Genomic DNA, 20,625 nt, shown 5'->3' on the forward strand with positions numbered 1-20,625 from the left:
CGTGCGCTGAGTGGGCCGGGGTGGCGTGGGGCGAGCCCCAGCTGCAGTTTGCGCGGTGGGAGGACACCCCTGGGCAAACCCAAGGGCCTGCTCAGTGAAAGGTTTCGTGTCTCCCTCCCCGCAGTTCCTAGAGCCTGTACGGTCGTCGTTCCTTACCGATAAGCCCGAGAACCCAGCGGTCCATCCCATTTTTAGGCCTTTATTTTGAGTGTTATTGGGTGGCGTTTTTGCAGTAAATAGAGCTCTTTTTTAACACGATTGGGTGATCCCATCTATTCAGGACTTAGAGGAGGGAAGTGGAGGCGTAATGGACAAAGTATGTGAAGGAGGATAAGAAGTCCAGTCTTCCGGTTGTAAAATATGTAAGACAGGAGATGTCATGGACCCGCATATGGAATATAGTCAATGTAATATTTCACCATTCTTTGTATGGTAACAGCTGTTAACTATACTTATTGTGGTGACCATTTCATGACGTGTATATGTGTCAAATCACTGTGTGCCCCTGAAAGTAATCAATTATTGTATGTCAGTTGTTCATCAATAAAAAGAGAAACGTCCTGTTCTTGCGCATCATCAACTGTGTTTTATGCATCGACTGAATTGATAACCTCTGTTGCTGTGTTAATGTTTCATCTTTAATTGTACAAATATTTAATTGTTCTTTAACATCACCAAAAATGCCAAATTTATTAGTTTACATCAACGTTATGGATGTTAAAGAAAATAATTAATTTGTCTTACGGATGGGAAGGTGACTTATTCATTCATTCATTTCCAAACCCCATCTAGCAGTCACTAGGGTTAAAAGTGAGTCAGCTGATTGCTTGAAATCTAATGGACTTTAAGATCTTCAGTTTGTCCTGTTGAATGTTAACAGTATTGACATAAATAAATCCCTTCAGATAAATGTGAATTTATGTTTGCTGTATTCTCACATACTTGAAAACTCGTTTTCACAGTTATCACAAGCATGAGGAAAAATTTTAGTATGTTCAGTAGCAACATGCCTGTTAGCATTCATATTAAGTCTACTCTGAAAACCACATACTTGACATACAAAGAAGTTTTTATATTTGTCAAAGGGAATTTTGTAGGGACCTGGATAGCTGTCAAACATCGAACTCTTGATTTGGGCTCAGGTCCTGATCTCAGGATCATGAAATCAAGCGTGAATCTGGCTCTGCATTCGGTGGGGAGTCTCCTCGAGAGTCTCTCTCTCCTTCTCTTGCTGCCCTTCCCCGCAAAATGCCTTCTCTCAAAATAAATAAATAAAATATATTTTTAAAAGATTTTATTTATTTGACACAGATCACAAGTAGGCAGAAAGGCAGGCCAAGATGGGGGGGCCGGGGTGGGGGGAAGCAGGCTCCCTTCTGAGCAGAGAGCATGATGCACAGGGCTTGATCCCAGGACCCTGAGATCCCAGGACCTGAGCCAAAGGCAGAGGCTTAACCCACTGAGCCACCCAGGCGCCCCATATATTTTTTAGAAAAGATTATTTTGCTAAAGAGGCTGTACTATCCATGTTCTCCATTGTTAATACTTAGCACTCAGTTGATTTACATGCATGTTCATTTACCACATGGCTTTGCAAGTCTCCTGGATCATTGGTTTCATGTTTACAAAACTGACACTAATAGTATGCTCCTGGAAATGTAGGTAGCCTTCGTTGCTTGAAGATAACTCTGCATTGCACTGCTCACAGCAGTAAAAGTCACTAAATGGGTATCTTCAATGTGCTGGCTATTCTCAAAAATCAATGTTTTATTATTACAGTATTTACAAATGTAGGGATCCTCTTCATGCAGTTTGATGTGTTTAATCAGAAGCATGTTGGTAGAGAAACTTTCCTTGCATATTCAATGCATTTGAATTAGTACCTTTGTGCTTCAGCATCATATGCTGCTTTATAGCAGAAAAATATTTGCTATTGAACTCACAAAGTTCGCACTTTTTTAAAGATTTTATTTATTTATTTGACAGGCAGATCACAAGTAGGCAGAGATGCAGGCAGAGAGAGAGAGAGAGGAGGAAGCAGGCGCCGTGCTGAGCAGAGAGCCTGATGCGGGGCTTGATCCCAGGACCCTGGGATCATGACCTGAGCTGAAGGCAAAGGCTTTAACCCACAGAGCCACCCAAGCACCCCACATTTTTTTAAAGATTTTATTTATTCACTTGACAGATAGAGATCACAAGTAGGCAGAGAGGCAGGCAGAGAGAGAGAGAGGAGGAAGCAGGCTCCCTGCAGAGCAGAGAGCCCGATGTGGGGCTCGATCCTAGGACCCTGGGATCATGACCTGAGCTGAAGACAGAGACTTGAACCCACTGAGCCACCCAGGTGCCCCTATAGGACTCTCCTCTTGAGTTTGTTGGTTGCCAATTCAGATGAGTCACACCCTTCATCACAAATTTCAGTATCAGCAGATTTTTTTTTTTCCACAAAAGGCAGTTTGGTCTAGAATTCTCAGTACAGGACTGGGAACAAGGTAGTTAGAATTTCTATTTCTGGTCTTGATTACATCTGTAAATTTTGGCAAATCATTTGATGTCTCTTATCAGAGTCATCCTTTCTGTTGTCAAAATATTTTAGTCTGGTTTTCTCATAGAACAAATACTATAACTGAACAGAAAAAATTCCATTGAATTCGTCTGCAATTCTGCTTATTCCAGAGGAATGTGAGTGACAAGAATAGTGTAATGTCTTACATTTTCTTGTTTTAGGATATTCATTCATATCTTTTCAATTTCATATAATTCTTTTTTTAAAGATTTTTATTTATTTGACAGAGAGAGAGACAGCGAGAGAGGGAATACAAGCAGTGGGAGAGGGAGAAGCAGGCTTCCCGCTGAGCAAGGAGCCTGATGTGGGGCTCTACCCCCAGAACCCTGGGATCATGACCTGAGCTGAAGGCGGATGCTTAACGACTAAGCCACCCAAGAGCCCTTCAATTTGGTATAATTCTTAATACTGTAGTGAGAGGAAATGAATTACAAGGAAGCTTTCACAGATGCTAAAAAATGCCAGGACTGCAGTACTGTGACCCTCATGCTCCTGAGCACTGCCCCAGCCTAGGCGCTCTCCCTCCTGCACGCCTCACGCCCTGCCCTTCAGGCCATCTGTACAAAGGTCTAAGTGTTATGTTGATGAAGAAGTCTAGGGGTGTTTTTTTTTAAAGATTTTATTTATGAGAGAGTATGGGGAGCAGAGGGAGAGACTGGGCAGACTTCTGCCCAGCAAGGAGCCCAATGGAGGGCATGATTCCACGACCCTGAGATCACCAACCTGAGCCAAAACCAAGAGTTGGACCCTTAACCGACTGAGCCACCCAAGCACCCGCAAAAAGACTATCTTTAATTTTATTTTTTAAAGATTTTACTTATTTATTGGACAAATAGAAATCACAAGTAGGCAGAGAGGCAGGCAGAGAGAGAGAAGAGGAAGCAGGCTCCCTACTGAGCAGAGAGCCCGATGGGCTCTATCCCAGGACCCTGAGATCATGACCCGAGCCAAAGGCAGAGGCTTTAACCCACTGAGCCACCCAGGCGCCCATCCTGCTTTAATTTTAAAAGTCTCTTCAAACAACAGATCGTATTTGGATTTTATCATTTTCTTCTTAAATATATTTAAAGACACTTAAATCTCTAATTTGCATGGAATGTGTTTTGACATAGAGTGTGTGGTAGTGGATCCAGGCACATTTTTCCCCCAGAAAACATGGCTAATTGTTTTAGTACCACTTACTGATAAATTAACTGGCACACTGAATTGGAATTGCACCCCTATTTAAAAAACAATTCTTATAAATACCTGTATCAGTTTCTAAAACTCTTGTGTACTAGTAATGTATTTATATATAAACATATCTCACTCTTGATTATGGTAGGCTTATATGTTTTAATATCTCATGGTAAATATATAATGGTAGGTGATATTTGTTGCATATAACCGCAGTAGGTATTCAGCTTGACATCCTTCACAGATCAGCTAGTAGAGTATGCAGACAAGTGGTATTGGTATTAGGGTCTGTGCATTTGAAGGAGCAAACACTTCTTTCAGTCTTTAGAAGCTGCTTTCACTCAAAGACCTTCTGCTGGGTTTCAGGCCTGGTGGTTTGCTTCTAGGATCATAGTTGAGCTGGGTTGGAGCCATGTAATACAGCTGCTCCTGGATCTGTAACAGTCTGTTTGAAAATCCTGTTAGTAGGGCAGTAAACCTTGCCTGGTCCCTGGGTAGACAGGACCGCCTCCAGGACCTTGGTTAGTAGGGCTGGCCCCGCACAAGGATTCTTGTCAGGATCCGCAGGCGGCAGAGCTATTTTCCTAGTTGTGTGGGAAAGTATGGCTCTCTCACTAGACGTGCATGAATGGCCCCATAGCACAGCTGAGAGGGGCTGGAGCCATGTCCTGCGTTAGGGTCCCCTCCATGTCTGAGTTCTGTAGGCCTGCTTCAGTGGGCACTGATGGACGAGTCTCCCCTTGGGTGGGACTCAGAGTGTTTGGAGCTGGGTTGTGGGCTGCTTCAAGATCTGCAGTCAGACCAGGTCTGGAGGCAAACCTGCTGGCAGGCACAGACACAGACGGGCACATGTCCTTCTGGATTCTTACGTGCAGAAGACCCCAGATCATAGAGACTGGAGTTGGATCACAGGCTGGCTGCTCATAGTCCGCATCTCAAAGTGAGGTCAGCAGCCTGTTAACCTGAAAGGTATGGGTGGTTGTGTCTTCTTCTGGGGGCTGAGGGATGGTGCCAGAGCCAAATGGAGCTATATCCAAGTCCACATGAGGATAAAACTGTTTCCAAGTGTGTGGCTGGGACTATATTTAGCCAACCATCTGGGCATAGGTCTGCCCTCTCAAAATGTCCCTCCTTGTTCTTGAGCTCTGCTGGGGCTTTGTAGTCTTATACCTGAATACCAAAACTCCCACTAATGGTGGAGGTCTCTAGAATTTGGAAAGAGCAAGTAAACAGATTTCCTCAAGCACCTCCAGAAAGAAAGTAGCCCTGCTGATGCATTTTAGACTTCTGACTTCCAGAAACGTAAAATAATAAATTTGTGTCATCTTAAGCCACTAGACTTATGGCAGTGTGTTATAGCTTCAATAGGAAATTAATATATCTCTCTTCCAAAATCTTCCCATCTTACTGCCACTGGTTAGGTCAGGTCCCCATCATCTTTTCCCCTCAACTACTTCAAGGGTCTCCTAAATATTACTTCTGCCTCCAGTTTTTCCCACTCAGAGCAACCCTAAAGTCTTCGTAATACATCTGTGGTTACAGCATGGCCCTAGTGTTCCATTGCTTTCAAAATCCTTAATTAGATTCTCTCTCTTTTTAGAGCAGAGGCGGGGAGGAGTGGGGAAGACAGAGGGAGAGACTCTCAAGCAGGCTCCTGTTGATCTCACAACCCTGAGACCATGACCTGAGCCGAAATTAAGAGTCCGATCCCTAACCAACTGAACCACCCAGGCATCCTTCAAATTTGATTCTTAATAGTCTGTCCTTCATCTACATATCTAGGTTTATATCTTTTTTTAAAAGATTTTATTTATTTATTTATTTATTTATTTATTTATTTATTTATTTGACGGACAGAGATTACAAGTAGGCAAGAGAGGCAGGCAAGGAGAGAGAGGAGGAAGCAGGCTCTCCTCAGAGCAGAGAGCCCAATGTGGGGCTTGATCCCAGGACCCTGGGATCATGACCTGAGCTGAAAGCAGAGGCTTTAACCCACTGAGCCATCCAGGTTCCCCTCTAGGTTTATTTCTAATAACTCAGTCAACAGTTCTATATATCATCCTGAAATGCCTTAGTCTTGAATTTTCCATGTTTATGTGTATGTGGTTCCTTTCTGCTCTAGTTCTGACTCTTCTCTCTACTTCCTACCCAAACCATTCTTTAGTTAAATTTCTACTCATTATTTGTTACGCAGTGCTCAAGTGTATTGTCCCATTAGAAGTTTTTGATGAGCGGCACCTGGATGTCTCAGTCATTAGGCGTCTGCCTTCAGCTCAGGTCATGATCCCAGGGTCCTGGGATTGAGCCCCGCATCAGGCTCCCTGCTCAGTGGGGAGCCTGCTTCTCCCTCTGCCACTCTCCTTGCTTGTGTATATCCACTCTCCTCTTTCGCTGTCTCTCTCTCTCTCTCCATCAATTAAATGAATAAATAAAAATCTTTTTTTAAAAAGTTTTTGGGGCACCTGGGTGATTCAATGGGTTAAGCTTCTGCCTTCGGTTCAGGTCATGATCTTAGGGTCCAGGGATCAAGCCCCACATTGGGCTGTCTACTCAGCAGGGAGCCTGTTTCCCCCTCTCTCTCTGCCTGCCTCTCTACCTACTAGTAATCTCTCTCTCTGTCAAATAAATAAATAAAGTCTTTTTAAGAAGTTTTTGATGAATCCCAAGTGTTGGTGATGTGGAAACTGTGGAACCATCATTCATTGCTCAAGGGAATGTATGTAAAAATGTAAAATAGTGGAGCCACTTTGAAAAAACAGTTTAGGAGATTTTTTAAAATGGAACATCAGTTTACCATGTGACTCAGTAATTACACCATGAGTTATCTACTCCAAAGAAATGAAAACACATGTCACCACAGGGACACACATGCAAATGTTCAAAATAGAATTATTCATAATAACCCCAAGCTGGAATATCCAAGTGTCTACCAGCTGATAAATGAATAAACAAATAGAAGTATATTTATATGTTTGAGTATTATTCTGCAATTATAAGAAACAAAATACTGATATAAGTTTTCCACATAGATAACCCTCAAAAATAATTATGCTAAGTGAAAGAAGTGAGAATCAAAAGACCATATATTGTATGATTACATTTACATAAAATATCTAGAGAAAGCCAATTTATAGAGACAGGAAGCAGATATGGTGTTACCTAAGACTGAGGTGAGAGTGGACAGTAACTGCAACTGGAGACAAGGGAAATTTTTGGGTGATAGAAATGTTCTAAAATTGCATTGTAATAGGCACATAATTCTATAAGTTTACTAAAATTACTGAATTTACATTTTGAATGGATTTTATGGTATACAAATTATATCTCAATAATTTCATTAAGTAAATGTTTTCTCTGGAATTACTTGAGTCGTAAACTTTTACCTTTCTTTTCAACAGGTTCTATTACACACCAACATTATTATGCTCATAATTCTGTATTGCAATCATATTTACCTCTTTGGTACCCTCATATTGTACACATAGACAATAATTAAACATTGCTTGAAACTTAATGGACTGAAAATGAATTTAAGCCACCCCATATTGCTGAAATATGTCTTTTTTCCAGTAATTTGAAGATCTAATTATATATGGAATACTTGTTTTTTGTTCGGGTTGGTTTTGTCCCAAAAGTTATTAGTTCCATCCCTGATAATTGTTTTAATACCCATAACAATCTTTACTACATCACTTCATTTGGGTTCCTCAGAAGAAGACACCGAGCCAGTGATTCATTGGCACGCCCATTACTGGAAGAAGCAAGGAAGAAGGACATGGGTTAGGGAGAGGGGAAGTGAAACAGGGAAGAAAGTACATCCAATAAAATGTGCCCTAAGTCAGCTCCCACAGCAATTCAACAGTTTTTTTCCTGTGGGGAAATATTGGAAAGTGGTGCAAAACAGAGATATGAGAATTATGCCAGCTAATTGATGATGAAGACGGTATACTTCACACCTCTCCATCAAGAGCTGTCCTTGGGCTCCAAGAGCTCAGTCGGTTAAGCAGCTGCCTTCAGCTTGGGTCATGATCCTAGATCCTGGGATTGAGCCCTGCATCAGGCTCCCTGCTCGACAGAGAGCCTGCTTCTTCCTCTCCCTCTGCCTGCCACTTGTGCTCCCCACCTCTCTCTCTATCAAATAAATAAACAAAATCTTTTAAAAAGAGAGAGAGAGCTATCCTTGTTGGGGCATAATTCCCTGTTACTTCTTACCTTGAGCACCTGTTGCTGAACACTGATTGGCAGGTTGGTATGCAATGGAGAAAGTGAAAGGATCCCTGCAAATGGAGGAGAAATGCTGACAAATATACTCCTCACTGCAGACTCATTTCTATCAAAATTCTTTTTTTGTTCTTGTTTACTATTTCTTGAAGACTTTTTTTTTTTTTTGACAGAGTGCACAAGCAGAGGGAGCAGCAGGCAGAGGGAGAGGGAGAAGCAGGCTCCCCACTGAGCAGAGAGCCTGACATGAGAAATAAAGGTCCAATAGAACAAAGAGTATGTAGAGGGAAAGAAGGAAGAGGAAGAAGACAAGTAGGCAATATTTCAGTGATATGCAATGCACTATAATACCTACAAACCTGAACAAATGAGGGACACCGGGGTGTCTTAGTTAAGTGTCTGCTATTGTCTCAGAGCATGATCCCAAGGTCCAAGGACTGAGTCCCGCATTGGGCTCCTTGCTCAGTGGAGAGCTTGCTTCTCCCTCTCCCTCTGCCTACCACTCCCCTGCTTGTGTGCTCTTGCACTCTTTCTCCAAATGAGTAAAATCTTTAAAAAAAAAAAAAACCTGAACAAACAAGGTTTCAAATCAACATTCCCACTGTTGAAGTTGAAAATGAGACCAGTGTTTTCAGGAACACTATGGTAGCAAACTTAGGAGTGTGAGCTCAGAGTCAGGTTTCCACACCCCAATGCCAACCTTTTTTAAAGAGAGAAAATATCTTAAGGAAATGTCAAGATACATAAATTTGCAGATGTAGAGCAATAAGTACAATCTCAATATGGCAAGCACTTTGGTTATGACTATTGTATGATTTCCATTCCATTTCTTCCAGGTTAAAACAAACATATAACCAAATTAAGGTGAAGGATATCAGCATTCCAGAGGACAATTTGGGGGGGAAACCATGCTAGCACTTGATATAAGTACTTCACATGTAATATTGAAAATCTCAGGAATGGCTGTAGGAAAGCTGACCAAAGAATATTATAGGCTCCAAATAGGGAAGAAAAAGGAGAAAAAATTATTGAGGAAGTTGTTAGGGAGAAACACAAAAACAAAACCTAACAAAAACAAACTTGTGAGTACTTTAGAAATAGAAGAAGTGAGGCCTGTCTTTTAGGAGAGGGAAGAAACCCAGATTTACACGCACAATATTTGCCTTTGGAGCCCACAATGTCCCCTTGGTTCTTAGGCCAGTCGTTTGTCATGGACAAAGGGCTCCTGGATTGCGGAGTCTTCCTAGGGTCCCCTTCACATCCTTATTCCTCAGGCTGTAGATGAAGGGATTCAGCATGGGAGTGACCACAGTGTACATCACTGAGCCAATTGAGCTCTGTGAAGAATGAGTCGCAGAGGAACTCTGTGAAGAATGAAGTCACAGGCTTGTCCCATAGTACAAGGAGACCACAGAGAGGTGAGACCCACAGGTTGAAAATGCTTTATATTTTCCTGCTGCAGAGGATACTCCCATTAAAGAAGAGACAATCAGAGAGTATGAAAAGAGGATCCCAATAAGAAGAAACACACCCAGTATGGCAGTGGACACATATAAAAAGATATTATTGGTGAGGGTGTCAGAGCAAGCCACCTTGAGAATCTGAACCACTTCACAGAAGAAATGTGGAATTTCTGTGCCTGGGCAGAAGGTCAGCCACCTCATCAGTAGGATATGAATCAGGGAGACCTAGAAAATGATGACCCAACACACCAGAACCAGCAGGCCGCAGAGGCGTGGGTTCATGATGACTGTGTAGTGAGGGGGTGGCAGATGGCCACAAACTGGTCATAAGCCATCACAGTCAGGAGGAAACCATCCATTTCAGCAAAAATCATAAAAAAAAAAATACACCTGAATGAGGCATCCAGTATAGGAGATGTCTTTGCTTTGTTCCTGGATGTTTATCAGCATCTTTGAGACAGTAGTGGAGATGAAACAGATGTCAACAGAGGACAGGTTGGAGAGGAAGAAGTACATGGGTGTGTGGAGATGGGAGTCAGAGAGGATAGCCAGAATGATGAGCATGTTTCCCAGCATGGTGACCAAGTACACAAACCAAAGAGGAGGGGCTACAGTTCTGGGTCATCTGAGAGGCCCTGGAGGAAGAATTCGGATCCTCTGGTATGGTTTCCTGCTTCCATGTAGCCAATGTGCCTGCTAGAGCAGGGGTTGAAAGCAATATTCAGTGACTAGCCAACTGGCACAGCAGCCAGTCATCATATTTCTAATAACCACCTTTAGGTGGACATCCTTCACCCTCCATTAGTCCTTCCAAAGGCAATGATTCATTCACTCACCCAAGTGGTAGCTCATTTTCAATCTAAATGTACTTAGGTATCCTTTCAAAAATTTAGACATCTCTCTATTTTTTTAAATTTAAACATTTTTAAATTTTTAATTTTTTTAAATTTCCTACTCACTGGTCTAATTCTATTTGAGGCCATGGACATAAGCCAATTTCTTCTATGATACGATCATTCAAAGGAAGTGAAGACATCAAATGTCTTCTTTGATAATCTCCATTATTCAGATATCTCTATACTAGTTATACAATGTGGATTCTCAACTCAAATAGCCTTTCTTTGATGAGGTGATGCTGCCTATCAACATGACAGTTAACTATCTGTTATTATTATGTGTCATTATTTTTCATTCTAAATATGCAGTTATTGCTATTAACTTCTTTGTGAGGATTCAGAATGCTCTTGTACACAGTAGGATGGCAATAAATGATGGCTATTTTTGTCAATTCCTTTGGTAGACAAATATCCCCAAACTCAGTATAGACCTGCTATTCCAAATATGAGATCTTGGGTCAGTCTTTCTAGAACAGAAATTTGGTCTACCAATGTACTCCCTGTGTGTGACCTGGAGAAAGTTAATCTCTTATAGCTGCAGATAGTGTACCTCTACAATAGGAGTGGTTATTATTCCCTACACTGTAAGCCTGGTTAGTGAATTAAATGAAAAGATGCATGTTATGTTTCTACTGTAGTTCTTGTGACATTCTGTGGACACTTGGAAAATGTGAGTTTCTGCCCTTACCATCACAATAGATCTGCCTTGTATAGCTATCACTTATCAATATTAAACTGAGACATCCATCAAAGATGGAATTCTGATCATTATAAACACAATAGGTCTGGTAACTCTTTTGACCACCTTCAAGCACTTCTCATCCATGAATACCCTATACCTCCCTCTTTCAGATACCACTTGCCAGGTGGATTTCTCTAAGAACAGAGATGAGCAGGTGGACTACATAGATAATAGGGTGAAACAGAAGCACACAACCACTAAAGTAAAATACAAAGTTTGGGAGTGTGTGCTCCTGTGGGCCACTCCAGAGCAGGTGTCTGTTGTATTAAAAATCAGCACTTCCATTGCTGATTTTTGACATGTCTGGTAGATTTCATTTAAAATATTCAAAAACTTCTATAAAGGAAATCATCCTTAAAAAATTAAAAGGCAAAAAAATTAAAAGGCAAATTTAACATGAAAATAAATGTTTACATTATCCATGACAAAAAGGAGGTCCTTGTTATTCCTAATGTCTAGAGATCGCAATTAAAGAGAAAAAATTACTGAGAACCAATTTAGTCTGAGGAGGTACATAGAAAAGTCTTTTCTGAAATAGGTACACTTGAGCTGCAAGAGGAAGGATGGGTAATGGTTAATCAAGGGAAATAAGGAAAGAGCACGTACTTCAGGTCCTGAGAACAGAATTTGCACTTTCTCGGTGGTTGGGTCAGCTCAGTAATGGAAGGGATTTGAGAGGCCAGTGAGATGGAGAGCAGACAGTGAAGTTCAGGAGGGACAGAGTATGTGAGGAGCACACAGGGAGCTTCCTGTACTATTCCTTAATGTGCCTCTCACATTGGTGATTTTATGTTTATTTGTGGGCCAGAGGTTGTAACTGTTTTTGCTCTCCGTTGTCTTTCTAAAGACATGGTGTCTGCACATACTAGGTGTTCCACACATGACATGTTATGTGTATAATAAAGATTGAGACCAAAAGCTTCCACTATAACGCAAGAAAGGAATCTTCAAGCTCATCATATGACTAAATGTAGACAAAAACAATGACAACAACAACTTGGAATAGTAAAGTTAAATACAATGAGTCATGCCTATTTAAGAAGAGTAGTATATCCTAAACAAGTAAAACAAGTATTTTAGGAATGGAAAGTTCCTTAATGCTACAATGTTTGCTAAAAGTCTGCATCACAAAGATAAAGAAATGAAGAGGAACATAGCCATAATCACAATGGAAAAAAATATTTGAGAAAATGTAATAGTCATTCCTGTGCTTAGTTGCCTGGAAAGAGTCTCTTACTACATGAAGGAACTTTGGTCAGTTTCTTAACACAATAAAGAATAGTTGTTTCAAACTGCAACCAAGGGGCACCTGGCTGGCTCAGTCAGTAGAGCATGCAACTCTTGATCTCTGGGTTGTGAGTTTGAGCCCCATGCTCAGCACAGAGGTCACATTAAAAAAAAAAAAAAAAACTGCAGCCAACAGGGTATTCTACATTAATACACTAAATTATTTCTCTTAAATTTGTGAGCAGGTCAAGACAATCTGCTTCAACTCAATCACTGCATATTCTCATGAATATTTATAGAGATTAGTAAGATAGGGAGTGGATATTAGCCTGAATACCAAATGTCAGAAATGATTGCATTATTTGTAGACATATTGTGGACACTAAAGGAAAACAACGACAATACAGAACTATTAAGTGTGATCAGACACTTAAGGCAAATCTGCCAGCAGAAATAGTGAATATAATTTTTAAAAATCTAATCACTTGAGGAATAAAGAGGACAACATATCATGCATAACATGTATCGAGTGAGTAGTTAATAATAAGTGATGGAGCAGGAACTAGAATCCATGGGAAATGATAAAGATGAGACTCACTGGAAAGTAACTTACTGAAGAGTGTCTCTAGATTCTGAAAGAGAAGGAAACAGAACAAGAGCTGGGGAAGACTGGTTTAAGCAAGTAAAGCACCTTCATACTACAGCGACTTCAGCTTTGTAGACTGACTAAATATGGGACTGAACCTAACTCATTACTCTAGAGATAAATCCAGTTCCCCCTTTCTCACCCCTTTTCCCCCTACTCCTCCAGCCATGACTGGGAAGCAATGATCCTACCCTCTCTGATGATTATCATGGAAGCTTTCTCTTCTCAGCAGTCTGTCCCAGGAGAACCCCTAAGCTGCCCTCAGAGAATTACAGGAAAGGGGGAATGGGACATGTTATTATCACAGTGGCTGAATTCTCAAAGGTCCTCATTGAAAAAATTGTTCTTCTGACTTTCCTCACTGCAAACAATTCAGGTCCCCTGGGATATAAAGATGAAGGAATGGGAATTTTACAGTCATGTCTGGGTAGGCAACAGTGGGCAAAGGTGAAGGTATATTCTCAAAAAAAAATTCTTTTTTCTTTGGTTTGACTTAAAATGAGAAAACATCCCCTAAGAAACATTTAATTTCTACAAGAACCAAAACCAGGAATCAACTTTGTGGAATACCCATTCCTTGAAGAATCTCTGGAGATTTCAAAGATCACTTAGTCCACAGTGTCATGGAGGCAAAGAGGTCCTTTCTGAAGAAAAGCAGAGTGGTTAATAGTTTGGATTCTGTTGAAAGGACTAACCAAATGGGGACTAAAAATATCCCTTGACATTTGCTGGTGACATGGAGGCCTTTGTTGATATTAGAGAGGGCTCCATTTTTTACCTCTAACATGAGGGAGAGGGACATAAACAATCCAGGTAGAGTGGGTTGATGAGTGAGTATTGAGGAAACAGAGGTGCCAATATAAACCACCTCTAAATTTTGTTACAGAGTGTGAGGATAGAGGCAAAACTATGCAGATGAAAAATGGTGAGTATGGTTAGTTTTTAAAAATTTGTTTAGGGGCATCTGGTTGGTTCAGCTGGTTAAGCAGCTGCCTTCAGCTCAGGTCTTGATCCTGGAGCCCCAGGATCGAGTCCCACATCAGGCTCCCTGCTCATCGGGGAGTCTGCTTCTCCCTCTGACTTCTCCCCCTCATGCGCTGTCTCTCTCATTCTCTCTCCCAAATAAATAAATAAAATCTTTGAAAATTTTGTTTAATGGGAAGTATGCAACAGGCTTAATTTCAAAAAGTATGATGACATTTAGAGCAGACTTTTGCATACGGTAGATATTCTCACTACACAGTTCACAGGATGCATATACACTCTAAGTCAGTGACAATCATAATGTTCCCTAACTCAAATATATGGGATACTTGGGTCCAGAAATCAAGGCTTGTTAGAAGCAGCCCTGTCTAATGTCATGCCCAGTGAGCCAATTGGGCAGTATTTGCTTCAGGTCTCTTCAACTCTGGCCTCAGCAGCTTTAGAGCTCCTGACACCTACAAGGTTAGCACTTCCAGAAACATGGCCAAGGTCATATTGAAGTTTTCCAGATGCCTGGAATTTGAGATCTGTTAAGCCAGAAGGAGGAGACACCATTTTGGCAGGGTTAATTGACCGTCGTCATGAATGTCATTGCGTGAGCCTGGCAGTGGGCGTGCTCTGGTATCCACCTGTGACCAATCAGTGGATGGGAGCAGCCCAGGAGGATTCTCAGACCAAATACAGTGGTGGATACAGATGGCTGTCAGGCAGTTATGCTCCTGCAGCAGGAGATCTGTGTGGGTAAGTGAGTCAGCTTTCTTTAGCTGCGGGCAATTCTCCAAGAGGGTTAAAGGCTGAGGGTTGTCAGATGGCTGTAGTCCCTGAACCTGGAGAGTTAAGCCCTTAATTTTGAAAGAAGAAATGGGTGACCCAACACGGGGTTGACTACAGTCCAGTCCATTAACATTTGGTTCATGACCTGCAACAATATGTACAGTGTCCATAAAAGTTTATTTTTGATGTAGAAGAGTCAGTAGTTGGGAAGGGCTGTCCTTAGGAAGTGGGAGCCACAGTGAGAACCTAAGGACTGTAGGATCACTGACAATATTGACTGCAGCTTTAAGCCTCCTTTTTGCTCATGTTCAAATGATGACCTCTCTTGGGGCTACCTATTTTGGGCCCCTTGTAGACTAATATAGCCAAGGCCAGGATGGGGGTAGGCTTGCTTTGGTCCTCTATAAATTTGTTCAAGATAACATAGTTTCTCCCCTTGGTGACACACAGGGTGCACCACAAAATCTATTTAAATGTTATCTGTCAATTGTGTGCATGTGAAACTTTTGATTTCCCTACAGTTCTCCCTGGTAAAAAAGCCAGGGCATCCTCTTGATCTATAAAATTTGTGGAGTAAGTTCTGGATTTTGCAAAGAATAGGTGCGTAGCACCTGGATTTCATCCAGCTGATGCCCTCATCTCTAAGATGCCCTGAGTAAAATTCCTGTATAAATTGTATCAAGTCAGGCACCTGGGTTGCTCAGATAGTTAAGCGTCTGTCTTTGGCTCAGGTTATGATCCTCGGGTACTGGGATCAAGGTCCCTGCTTAGTGGGGAGCCTGCTTCTGACTCTGCCTGCTGCTCCCCGTGCTTGTGCTCTCTCTGACAAATAAAAATATTTAAAAACAAAAAAAACAAACAAACATGAATCTCGGGCTCATGAGTTCAAGCTCCACCTTGGGCATAGAGCATACATTAAAAAAAAAAAACCCCAACAACTACACTCCTAATACGCACAAAGTGGAAACAATCCAAATATTCATCAACCGATAAGTAAATAAAATGTAATATACTCATACAATGGGATATTAGTCACCAAGAAAAAACATGATGAGGGTGAATGGATGGTGCAGTTGGTTAAGCTGCTAACTCCTGATTTTGGCTCAGGCCATGATCTCAGGGTCCTGGGATTGAGTTCTGAGCCAGGCTCTGTGCTCAGGGAGTCTGCCTGAGATTCTCTCTCCCCCTTGCCCTCTGCCACGCCCCCACTCAAGTGTGCTTTCTCTCTCTCTCTCTCTCAAAATCTTTTTTTAAATGATGTATACTACAAAGCATATGAACCTTGAAAAGCACACTAAGTGAAAAAAATCACTAATAAAAATTATATTATTTCATTTCCATGAAATGACTATACAATCAATACAAACTGATAGAGAAAGACAATAGATTTGTGGGTGCTTAAATGTTGATGGAGGAAGAAAATAAGGGTTGGACAGCCACGGGTGCTTGCAGAGTGATCCAAAGGTTCTAAAATGTAACGTTTGCACCACTCTGTGATATACTAAAAAAAGTGGATCGGTATAGTTTTAAAAGAGTAAATCATATGATATGTGAATTATATCTCAATAATAGCTGTTGCAAAACACAGACCAAAGGGAAAATCATGATAATAGCTACATAAGTAAATTCATAAAAAATTTTGTCTCTGAAGAACATTGAGCAAAAAGATGTAATAACCATTAGCTGCCATAATAGTTTTACCACTAAATGCTAAAATATAGTATAAAATTACTGTAAAAAGAGAGTATGATATGACCCTAAGTCTAGAAATATGATATATGCACCTGATACAGGTGCATATAGAGCAATTCACTGTTTAATGAAAGTGGAATTTCAAATCAGTATGTCGAGGATAGCTTATCAGTAGATCATTCTACAGAAGACTATGTTTCTGGAGAAAAAGCAAAAATGGATCCACTCTCCAACATCACATGATAAATTGCATTCTTGGAGGATAAACATTATAATGTCATTAAAACATACACTAAGAAAGAAAGTAGGAAACATGTATGTAATCTAGAGTTCAAAGAGAATTTTTCAAGGCAAGGCAAAAAAAAAAACCAGATTTTTTTCAAAAGATTCCTTTGGCTACATGAAAATGAAATATGTTATACAGAAACATGAACATAGCAAAACAGTTATGAATTCAAGGGATGAGTAAGACACATTTGATAATGCACATAAACCATTCTCGGTAATGTGCTAATAAACTGGGATCTAAAAGAACCTTTATGAACTCCACCATGACCACCCACTGAAATCCACATCACCCGACACTGGTAGGAACTTTAGAACCATTGCTGAATAACTGAAAATGCCTGTTATAGGTGCTGTTCCACAACTTAGAATGGGGAGCCCTGGACTGTATGGAAATTTTTGAAAAATAAAAAAATTGAAGCCAATGCAAGTGTATATAGAGGAATTTAGTACATAACAAAAGTGGGATTTTAAATCCGCATGTCACGGATAGTTTATCAATAGGTCCTACTACAGTACGGTTTATTTGTGAAGAAAAAGGAAAAATGAGGGGGCCTGGGTGGCTCAGTGGGTCAATCCTCTGCCTTCAGCTCAGGTCATGATCTCAGGGTCCTGGGATCAAGCCCCACATCCGGCTGTCTGCTGGGCAGGGAGCCTGCTCCTCCCTCTCTCTCTGCCTGCCTCTCTGTCTACTTGTGATCTCTCTCTCTCTGTGTCAAATAAATAAAATTTTTAAAAAAAAAAAAGGAAAGGAAAAATAGATCTACTATTCCACACTGCTATCCCATGAAACTACATTCTTAAAATGTCACTAAAAACAATGCATTTAGAAGAAAATTAGGAAATCTGTTGGACTCTAGAGTTTGAAGAGAATTTTTAGGGTAAGGGGGAACCCTCAAAATTACTTGTTAAGAAAGCATCCTCTGAGGGTAGACCCCGCCCCCCGCCCCATGCCCAGCCTTGCCCTCCTGACTTCCAAACACAGCACAAGCCTGGCTCGAACCCCACTTAGTCTCTGGGGTCTGTCCCTGCCGTCTGCCCCCACGCTGGCCCAACTCGAAGACCCTCAGCACCCACTGGAGAGGAAATTACGGGTTCCCAGCAAGAAGTGGTCCAACGAGTCCGGCCGTTCTAGTTGGAGCCCCGCCCCTTACGGCGAAAGGCAGGAAGCGGAAGTGGCGTCACTCGCGCGCGGCGGTATTTGCCGCAATGCTCAGCGTCTCCCTGGGCGACTCAGGTTAGTCGTCGGAGGGCTGAGCCTGTGTTCCGCGAGGCCGCGTGAAAAGGAAGCCCGAATGCGCGGAGGGCGTTAAAATACAGGTGCGACCCAGTCTCCAAGCGGCCTCTTGAGAGGAGAGGAATCCCTGAGCTCGTGCCCTTCGCGGTCGCTGGTGCCCGCGTTGGGCCGGGCCGGGAGGTGCGGTGAGGGCGCGCCTGCGGAGTGTTTTCGGCCACGGTGCCTCCCGGTTCAGACGCCTCAAGTAACCGTTGCGACTCTTTTCCCGGAGGAAGTGAACTTCCGACGAGCCAGGGACGTTGTCCCGACCCGGTGCCCTGCGGTTCTCACGACGCTGGCAATCCTGGCCCTTGTGGTGAGCACCGGCGGAGCCTTGGTTCAGCGGGCCTTTCCTCTACTCATAGGCAAGAGAAAGTTTCTTGCTAGCGTTTGGCCTTGGCATTGTCTGTTTTTCTTTTTCTTTTCTTTATTTTTTCTTTATTTTTCTTTATTTTTTCTTTATTTTTTATGTGTTTAGGGGCGCGTGAGGCTCAGTGGGTTAAAGCCTCTGCCTTTGGCTCAGGTCATGATCTCAGGGTCCTGGGATCCAGCCGCGCATCGATCTCTCTGCTCAGCGGGGAGGCTGAGTCCCTTCTCTCTCTCTCTCTCTCTCTGTCTGTCTACTTGTGATCTCTGTCAAATTAAAAAAAAATTAATTTTAAAAAAAGATTGTATGTATTTATTTGACAGGGACAGCCAGAAAGAGAACACAAGCAGGGGGAGCAGCAGGCAGAGGGAGAAGCAGGCGCCCCACCTAGCGGGGAGCCCTAGGCCAGACTCGATTCCAGAACTCTGGGATCATGACCTGAGCATAAGGCAGACGTTTAAGGACTGAGCCACCCAGGCGCCCCCTGTTTTTCTTTTTGAACGTTACCTATGGGTAGAAAGAAAAGAGACTTAGGTTCAAGGGTGTGTGTATTTCTGTGTATAAGAAGGGACATGTATGGGCCACAAGCCATTCTTCTAAATGAAAGCAAGAATACTCCGCTGTCTCGTGCTCTGAACATCCTGGGCCCCGGCATCCCCCACAAACCATCACAAGAAGGGCCTCCAGGAGAAAAAGGTGGGGGCCTTGTGGCACTAGTCCAGAATAACTGACTTTACCCTTAACAGGATGTTTGGACTGAGTGTGGTTTATCCCCTCAGTTTTTCTTCTGTAAAATCTGAAACTTTGAACAAAATTTGAACATCCAGTACAGTGAATGTACATTATAGTAGTTTCACCCGTTTTTAACATTTTGTTTGCATGCTCTCTTTGTGTGGATAACTGAATCCATTTTATGTGAACTCCGAGCATAAGTTGAAAATAAGATAACATACATTAAACTTGACCTTTATTTTATTTTTTATTATTAACATATAATATATTATTTGTTTCAGGGGTACAGGTATGTGATTCATCAGTCTTTTTTTTTTTTTTTTTTAAAGATTTTATTTATTTATTTTACAGAGAGAAATCACAAGTAGATGGAGAGGCAGGCAGAGAGAGAGAGAGAGAGGGAAGCAGGCTCCCTGCTGAGCAGAGAGCCCGATGCGGGGCTCGATCCCAGGACCCTGAGATCATGACCCGAGCCGAAGGCAGCGGCTTAACCCACTGAGCCACCCAGGCGCCCCTCATCAGTCTTTTTTTAAATAAGATTTTAATTTATTTGAGACAGAGTGAGAGAACATGAGAGGAGAGAAGGTCAGAGGGAGAAGCAGACTTCCCACGGAGCTGGGAACCCTGTGTGGGACTCGATCCTGGTACTCTGGTATCATGACCTGAGCCGAAAGCAGTGGCTTAACCAACTGAGCCACCCACAGCTCCCCCATTTTTTAAGATATGATTCATCAGTCTTAACACAATACACAGTGCTCACCACAACACACACCCTCCCCAATGTCCATCACCCAGCCACCCCATCCCTCCCATCCCCCTTCACTCCAGCAACCCTCAGTTTGTTTCCTGAGATTAAGAGTCTTTTATGGTTTGTCTCCCTTCTTATTTCATTTTTTGCTGTCTTCTCCTCTACCTTGTTTCTCAAATTCCACATATCAGTGAGATCATATGATAATTGTCTTTCTCTGATTGACTTATTTCCCTCGGCATAATGCCCTCTAGTTCCATCCATGTCATTGCAAATGGCAAGATTTTGGGTTTCTTGTTTTGTTTTGTTTTTGTTTTTAAATATTTATTTGACAGAGATCACAAGTAGGCAGAGAGGCAGACAGAGAGAGAGGGGAAGCAGGCTCCCCGCTGAGCAGAGAGCCCGATGCTGAACTTGATCCCAGGACCCTGAGATCATGACCTGAGCTGAAGGCAGAGGCTTAACCCACTGAGCCACCCAGGTGCTCCAAGATTTTGTTTTTGTTAAAGGCTGCATAATATTCTGCCATATATATATATGTACCACATCTTCATCCATCTGTTGATGGACACCTGGGCTCTTTCCATAGTTTGGCTATTGTGGACATTGCTGCTATAAACATTAGGATGCAGATGCCCCTTCAGATCAGTCCATTTTTATGTTTGGGGTAAATACCCAGTAGTGCAGTTGCTACATCATAGAATAGTCCTATTTTCAACTTTTGGAGGTACCTCCTTACTGTTTTCCAGAGTGGCTACACCAGCTTACATTCCCACCAACAATGTAGGAGGGTTTCCCTTTCTCCCTATCCTTGCTAGTGTCTTGTTTCCTGG

General features: G+C 42.1%; 2 pseudogenes; both read right to left on the bottom strand.

Annotated features, from left to right (window-relative positions):
- Positions 1-763: 763 nt before the first annotated feature.
- On the bottom strand, positions 764-3,008 carry LOC116567979 (annotated as a pseudogene).
- Positions 3,009-9,168: 6,160 nt separating this feature from the next.
- On the bottom strand, positions 9,169-10,103 carry LOC116600287 (annotated as a pseudogene).
- Between the last annotated feature and the right edge of the window lie 10,522 nt (positions 10,104-20,625).

Source organism: Mustela erminea, chromosome 1, assembly GCF_009829155.1.
Source record: "Mustela erminea isolate mMusErm1 chromosome 1, mMusErm1.Pri, whole genome shotgun sequence".
In the NCBI taxonomy this organism is placed as follows: domain Eukaryota; kingdom Metazoa; phylum Chordata; class Mammalia; order Carnivora; family Mustelidae; genus Mustela; species Mustela erminea.